Source organism: Fistularia commersonii, chromosome 20, assembly GCF_037954325.1.
Source record: "Fistularia commersonii isolate RoL2024-O1a breed Wild chromosome 20, RoL_Fcom_v1.0, whole genome shotgun sequence".
NCBI lineage: Eukaryota > Metazoa > Chordata > Actinopteri > Syngnathiformes > Fistulariidae > Fistularia > Fistularia commersonii.
The window spans coordinates 7,336,411-7,345,212 of NC_141303.1; positions in this window are offsets into that span (position 1 = coordinate 7,336,411).

Below are 8,802 nucleotides of genomic sequence, written 5' to 3' on the forward strand. Positions count from 1 at the left end.
TTTACAATTCAACAACCCAAAAGGATTTTCAACTACAAACCACAGACTCTTCATGAAATTGGGTTCAAACTGCTTGCTTGCAGGGTTTGCAGGCTCCCTTTACTGTGTATTATTATAATCATAATTGTCATTATTATTTCAATGTCTGATTTTGTTTGTGTTTGCTGACTAACCACTGTTGTCGCTTTCTTGAATATGTCAAATTAAGTGGCAATTGCATCTCTACCCTGAGTTCAGTCTTTTGGCTTTATCAAATTTTCCTTTGATGACATTGCCTCTTTTCAAAATATAGTAAAATCAAACAACTAAATTGACAATCCCTCCATTATCTAAAAGGTTTTGAGCTTTTGGAGAGTAGCCAGATATGGTAGAACTTTATATATTATTCGTAAAAACATTGGAGTCTTGTATTTTTAAATGTTCAGATCCCTGATATTATACATTTAAATGCTAATGGAAGGCTTCTGATCATTGTGCTGGAGACAAACCCTGTATATTTGTATTTCCGCAGCTGAACAGATACATATATGAATATGGGGAAAAGAATGGGCTTGGGAGTATTTGATATAAATGGTGTGAACTCTCCTTTTTTGTCTTTTCCTCTATTTTTCCATTACCAGATATGACATATTCCTCAGCATGCACACACAGGTCGGAGGATCTGTTGGCAGTATTCCCTGGTGTCGACCTCATTGCCACAGGGTCAACAGTCTGGGCTGATTAGCCGTTGTCAGAAGACCTGTCTCTCATTACACACACGTTTGGGGCGGGAGGTTCACTTCAGCTCAGAGAAGAAACCTGTCAATCTTACTCAGCGTAGAAATGAGATGTGCCTTCAGCCAGAGGCACCACAGAGTGCCCTCCGGCTTATTTTACGATGTAAAAAAAGACTCTTGCCAGTGGTTTGGATTTGTCTTCAACCGTACGATGTGAAAATAAACCCAGACTCTTCTTGCGTATAACATACTAAGACCTACCATTCAAACCTTTCTGTGGACATAGATTTCCTTATATTTGAATAAGTTCCAATTAGCCAAATTCAAAACCTGGGAATATCTTCACTTTATGCACGTGTGGAATTTCTGTCAGTATATTTTCCTCTCAAATGAACTGTGCATATCTACAATAGCCCCATAAAGAACAACACATTCGTATTATATCGTTTTACTTCTTGTGGAAAGAAAAACTTCTGATGCATAACGTGCGTATGGGAAATGATTGTCGAATCTAAAGATTGTGAGCAGTAGTCCTCAGACTTCTTCAGTGTAGCGGGGAACCTCATGCGATGTAGTGGCTGTATTTTGATTTGTAAACCCGCTTTTCACCGATGCCCAACATTACATGACATCTTTTGAGTCCAACTGTCTTTCCAGTCACCCTATGCCATTTTTTTCATAAAGTTCCCTATATTTACTGCACTGAGTGTGTGCCAAAATTTTCACCCTCTCTCGTGAAAAATGTCATTATACCATGTGGACTCTGATATGGACCTGTCTGTCTTGCTGGTATATTTATAAATTTGTTTTGGTGCCTCTGGGACAATTAGAGAATATCAATCTTAAAAAAATACTTTGTGATGGAGGTTTGTTTTTTTTCTTCTCAATATCCAGTAGAACCTCAGCTTACAAATGTCCCTGATCAATCAGCCTACAAACAGCTGTTTTTCATTTATCCAATTATGACAACTTTTCTACTTCATCTAAGACTTGAGACCTTTGCTTTGTTAACCTGCAACTCTTTAGCCACATCAGTGATCTTTAGTTCGGCTGAAAAAGGACATAATGGCAAAACGTGATAGTGGTGTTTGTGTGACAGATCTTGCCAAGCACTCCAAAATGGCTAGGTTAACCATCTGTAAAATCCTGAAGATCAAAGATGCGCTTACCATCACTGATGTGGCTAAAGGGGTGCACACGTTAAGGAAGCAAAGGTCTAAGTCTTAAATGAAGTAGAAAAGTTGCCGTGATTGGATTAATAAAAGACAGCTTGCAGGAGACAGCCTTAGCGAGGGTCTTATATGCGAAAAGGTTTTACTTTTGCATGCTTATTTGATGAATGAAACGTCAAGTGCAAGTGGTGGCAAGAAGAGAAAGAACAACAGGAAAAAGAGTCATTATTAACATTATCTTAAATTCCTTTAATTCCCATCGGTGGTATTTACACTGATTTAAAAGGGCAAACCTAATTTGGTTCACAAACATTTTGCAAAGAAACCGAGATTCTACCATTTTATTCATGAAGCACCTCAGTAACCATCTGTTTTTTTTTTTTTTCTTGTCGTACTTCCTATCTGATTCCACATACACAGAGAACCAAGGTGTAAGCGTTTATAGATGTGCATGCGTCTTTGCCGCAGGGAAGGATCCGTCTAGTCAGAGGGAAGATTAAGAGGACATGCCAAGGACTCCAAGCACAAGCTTTTCATCCAGAGCCCTGAAAGCATCACCCAGGCCTGCAGGTCAAATTGACCCCTGAACCCCACCAACCTAGAGCTCACTCGTTCTTTTTCTCTGTGGTCTTTTCCCACCTGGGTCTCTCTGAATACACCTCCCTTCAGCCTGCATACCTATCGCTTTCATGAACAGACACCAGCAAGCAGGCAGCAGCCAAATGGCCTGCCCTCTGCTTAATATTGCTGGTGGTCAAGTTTTGTTTTTGTCTTTGACAGTTTGACTTTAGTTCACAAAGCCCAGGAGGACTCCAATAGCCTAGGGAAGGACACACACACACACACAAATCACACACATTCACTCACTAGCACACTTACACTGAACTGAAGAGTTCCGCTCAGAATCCTCAGGCATCTTCTCCAGCTTCTGTCACAGCCATGATGTCATTATGAACGGACACAATGCCTCTTCATTGTCCCTTGATACACACACACACACACACACACACATACACACGTTATACAGTATGTCAACAGTGTTAAAAGCGGCAAACGGTACAGGTGAAGCGCCTGTAAATATTGGTAAAGGTTTAAAATGTTGGCATAGTTGGCTGGATTTAACGTGATTCAACATGCTTTGAATTGATTTATTTGTTGATTTATATGTTACCCATAAGGTTTGATGGTACATATTTCTCTACTTTTAGTTTTTTTTCCTTATAAATTTTTATGCTGGGATTTTTAATTTAGCCCGTGCATTATGTAATAGTTCTTAAAAAAAAAGGAGAGAAAGAGCCACTTCAAAACTGCTGTTCACTTCTTTTTTTTTTACAATCTCATAATTGGTCAGTTAACACCAGGACTACATTTCATCTGTTTTACATTTGAAGCTAAATGTGCGTATATTTGTGTCAAACTGTTGAAATTATGTGTTCCGCTGATGTGCAAAGGCATTATAAGAATATACGACTTAAAACATGAAAAACCCCATCAGTTCCAGATAAAGCAAAAAACAAGGGTCTCATTATATGTTCTCTTGCTCTGACTTTAAATAACAGCTCTAATACTTCATGTTAGTGCCCTCGCGCTCGGGGCTGTCTCACGCCTCGATATGAAAAGATAAAACAAAGCACCTCTGTCCCCCACATCAGGTCTCCTGCCAGACCCGGAGAATTAAACATTCAGAGAATTAAGTGACAATGTAATTGTAAGATATTTCATGTGCTGTCACACAATTAGATTAAGTCCTTGTCAGTGTCTGTAACCATAACCCTAAAATTAACCACGCACTGGCCTTAGGGTTGCTGTGATCCTAACAGCAGGTCACGACCCGCACCATTGTGTGCTGGTGCACCACACACTTTCCATTTCATCAACCGTATGGCTTTGCATCGAAACAGTCTGCTTTCCTACCTTGAAATAATACAACAGGGTCACAGACGGGTCAAAGAAAGACATTTAGAAGCATTTTCTTGTGAGAATCTTTGCCCTGTGACCCGCAGGTACCAGCCATGTACAGTTGGTTTCAGAACATCTGTTTCCCTTGGTCCGTCTTCCGATATCTGTGTTTTTTTTTCTGGCAAAGATATGCTGATGAAAGAGAGCGGCTTATGGGGAAATACATTTACATTAGCAACCCGCCCCATTGTTTCAGTGCAAAATTTCATCATGAACATTATGAAGTAAGGAATAAAAACCCAACAAAATCCCATTTTAACTTAATGAGAAAAAAGTTCAAGTTCAAAAATTTGAGAGTGACAAATATGTCTAATAAGACTCCTTTTCTGTTCAACTTCCCTTTAAATATTTACATTCATATCTGGCATACAAATAAGGATAAAAAGTAATTCATAACATCAAGATCCAAGTTTTAACTTTGTCAAAAACTGTGGCGCAGTTGTTTTGGAAAATCTCCTAGCACACTTTTTAATAAGCCAGTCATGAAATGTTGTGCATAGAATTAATCCTTACCTACAGCTCCTTCTGAATATCAAGTGTATTTGTTTTATCTATTTTTTATCTATTATCTATCTATTTTTAGTCAGACAGCAAATTTAAAAGAAAAAAAAAGTGATGAAAAAAAAGTATTATCATAGGTCTCTAAGGTGAAGTGTGTGTTTGGACAGAGACAAATTCAAGGGATGAGATGGCAAATGTCAAGAAATCTTGGGACACTCAAATTCCAAATTTCTTTTTGAGCTTTGGTAATTTCTCCAACAACCCCATTCATTCTAGAGTCTCAAAGTTCGAGGTTAGGTTGAAAAATATTCCCGACGGCTAAATGTTGTGCGTTTTCATGGGTCTATGATGATATAGGATGAGTAACTACACCATAAATGCCCACTAGCCCTATTGGGTGCCCCACTCCGATTCAAGTCCAATTACCCAAGGTGTCTTTCTGCATAAAGCATTCTTCATATACCTTAACTTGAAGTGCTGGTTATTTTTTCTGCTCTGAGCATTGTTCTACCTCACCTTCCCCGCCACATTGGATTTAGGGGCCTCTTTAGATAATGCCCATGCTTGCATGTGAGTCATGATATGAGAGGCTCAGATGGTAAAGGAGTCCCAACCGGTGCCCAAAAGACGTGTCACTAGTAATACTAACCCCCAGACCTGAGGTGTCTCCTTTCGTTGCGCTGTGGGTCTCTGTGATGTGTGTGGAAGGGCGGCATGCCAGCGCCCAGGCATGCCGTTAGCAGCTCACTAACATAGCATTAGCTCCACGGTCATCTCAGTGAGCCTGTGCTGTCTCAACTGTTTCCTCACGCTTGGCTACACACACCTTCTGTGGCTCTACAGTGCTTGTTAGCTGCAGACCCCCTTTGTCATAAGTTCACCCTCTCCCCTTCCCCCTGAGTGTGTCTCCTTCTAGGCTTTTATTCTCCCTCCCTTTGTCGGAGCCTTCTCTCTCTCCCTCTCTCTCAGTCACACACACTCTCTCTCTATCCCGATTTCTCTCTATTCTCTCTTGAGGGCAGAGCTTGAAGAGGCCTCAGCAGGGGCTCCTGTTGCTACACAAACATGCACACAAACAAACAGCTCAGGGGCAAAGGCGTTTGACTGTTACAGTCCAAAAAAGATAGAGAGATGGAAACATAACAGAAAAAGAGAGTGCCATCAGATCAGTCGCTCAGCTTCTTGTCTTTAGGCTCTGGGCTTTTGCTGCGGGGGACCTGGAGGGAATGTGACGGCTGTTTAGAAGACGTTCCTGGGGATCCGGCTTGATTGCTGTGCTGGGAGCGAGAATCCAGCTGCTAATCTGTCTATTCCTTCGAGGTTCAGGTCTTCCTGGAATTGAAATGCACAGTAAACACACACACACACACACACACACAGAGGACATGGCAGTCAAAGCCAGACGATGCCTCTCTTAACCTCAGGGGAAGCATAGGGAGCTTAAGGGTTGGTTCAGAAGACTGGGGTGAAGCATGGCGGGGTATAACATCTCAAACATGGGGGGGCATTTGGGAGGTGATGAACAGAGAACTGGGGGCAGATGAAATTAGGAAATGAAAAGAATGAAAGAAGCAGGTGGAGCGATAACTTTGATGTGTGGAGTGTTGGAACAAAGTGGTGGGATGAGAAAGATGGGGAGAGTAGAGAATGGGGGGGGGGCAGGTGATGGTTTCTAAGGTTTCTGAGCGAGGGAGCAGCATCTGAGAGTGAGGGGTGAAAGGGGCGAGGGATGGGGTTAGCAGAGCGCAGAGCGGTGTTCTTGAGGGAGTTTGGAGGATCCTTGGAGTCCTGGCACCTTATGGCATGGCCTGCAGTCAAACAGATGCTGCAGGCCTTGCCAGCCTTTAGCAGGGCACAGATGAGACCATTTAGAAGCAAAAGAGGGACGTGCCTTGTCTTACTGAGCAGCACAGTAGGGTGTGTGTGTGTGTCTGTGTGTGTGTGTGTGTGTGCATGCACGCGTGTGCAGACCTGCCTTTCAAAGAAAAGAGGACGTGAGTTGTTTGTTTATTTTATGCTAATGTACGTCAGTGGTCTTTGGTTGATTGTTCATTCTGGAGGTTCAGGGCATGATGATGCCTTTCAGTCATTGCCGACTAAGAAGCCATATATTCTAAACTTTGTGCTATTGAAAAAAAAAACCATACGGCAGTTTTTGAATGAAGCCACATCCACCTGTACATTTGACGATGAGTCAGAAAGCTGTACAAGATTTTTTTTTTTTTGAATGTTTTATATAGCCATAGGAATGCACAGGCTATTTGTCCTTACAGCAAGATACTTAAATAAATGAATGAGTGAGCCTGCTTTGGAAAACTTGCACTGCGATAAAATTGGAATCGTTGTCGGTTATTGGACACCTGATTCCAGAACGATACATCGGAGGAACAAATCCAAGCAGTTATCCCTCAAATCTGAATGTACCTGTAGTTTGATCCTCTGGTTGAAGCCCTAAAATAGAGCTACCTGATCATATGATATGAATAAAGATGGTTGGACTGCTAAAGATCAAATCAGATGGTCAAACTCACTGTCATTTGAAACCACCTGGAAGCTCAGCGTGCACCTTGACAAATTGCAGAGAAAGCTTCTAAATGTCATTCAACACATGACAGGAAAAAAAATCAGCTTTTACCTAAATTTGAAGAGTAATTTAAGGGTTTTTCTTATTGAAGACATAGAGATGCTCGATAGAGGTGGGAATCCGAAAAAGTAGTTTTAGAGCTCCATCCTTACTAATCTTCATGCCAAGCGATTCTTTTCATCTATGCTCGCGTATTCTCCATGTCAGCGCTGATCGGTGCAAAATGAGGTCCAACTTTTTTTGTACGCCGCGAGAACTATAGGGTTTGTGAGACACAGAAAAAGAAACAGAGCTCCTCATACTTGGCCTTTCTACAGGAGGAGTTCTTCTAAGAGTTTGATAAGATGTCCAAGATTACATTGAAGAGAAAACTTACTAAATTAAATTGGTCAAAATTGATTTGAAAACTGGGTCTGGCCTGTACAAAACATTATATCTTCTTGCAGGGTATAAATTTGTTTTGAATTTTGATGTGCCACTGCAGAAAGAAACCTTGGCAAAAGCAGCAGAAAGCTTGGTCATTACAGCGAACTCACTGAGCTCATCTCTTATCCGCTATCAATCCGGATTCTCTTCTCAAATTATACCTGTGTGTTTAAGGAAGGCAGGCAGATAAGAACTCATCCAATGTACCTGAATTTCAAAATCTCTGCCTCTGTTGTGGAAAACTACTGAGTCTAGTGGGAGGTAGCATGAAGTAAGTGGAAGAAGTGCAGCACCAACTCGCTCCTCGCTGTCTATTCTCTCTCCTCCATCTCTATTTTTTCAAGTGTAAGTGATCATATCCTCCCTTTTTCTACCTCTCACCAGCTTGAGTGATTTGCTAAGGCGGTGTGTTCATGTGTGTGTCCGTGCACATGTGTGTGTGCATCTCACATTAGCCTTTTTCCATTAAAGCAATTTCGCCTCCCATTGTATTCCTGAAGAGGACCTGGGAAGTCACTAATGGTGCCTTGCGTCCACACTTGCGCGCTTGCACACACCAGCCACACATGCACATGGCAGTACATCTCTCAGTGCGTTTTATCATCACCTGTCGCCTGATTGCTGTAAAACACACACATTAGCATAGAATGAGACACATTATCAATCCTGATTATGGGACACTAAGAGGTTTCACAGAAAAATAAAAGACCTCACACCTTTTCTCCACAATGCCTGCTGCTAGTGATATAAATGCATGTTTTCCAACATCTCTGATGCTTCCTAAACAGCCTGAAGACTCTACTGATGGTTTTAATGGTCTTTTGTTGTCCATGTCTATAACTGCTTAGATTTTAGTACTAATTCTTTTATTAAAATCTAGATAGGCTACCGCCAAATCATGTACATAGTGAGAAAAGCATCTGCTTGGTTGAGATTTCAATAGCTGATTAGTCTTTTTTTTTTTTTCTTTTCCAGAAACCCAAAGTGCAATTAGAAGCATGCAAACACCCGTACCTCATCCACTAAGAGAGAGGTGTCTGTTTAGCAGATGGCCACCTCTTTCCCCATCTTGATGAATTCAGGAAGTGTCTGCGATGTTCAGCGGATGCAGTGGACACTTGTTTAGGTCAAAGGTCATTCCTCTTTGGTCTTTGCAATGTTTCCCTAAGTCTTGGAGCCTTGATGAGTTCCTGCAACATTTGAACGCCCTCACTTGTGCCGGGCACGCTATAGGAGATGTATAGGAAGGCGGAGATGGAAGGAGGATGCAGTCATTGACAAATTTAAACTATTTTCTTTTGTCCTTCCGGTATTTCTTCAGGAGCAGACTGAAAGCTGGAGGATGCCCATGTCTGGATCCCAAAATAAACTGGCAGGGTCATGAGGTGAAAGAGGCATCAAGCTGAGCTGGGAATTCCCTAACATGTGAAGTTCATGGCCTGTC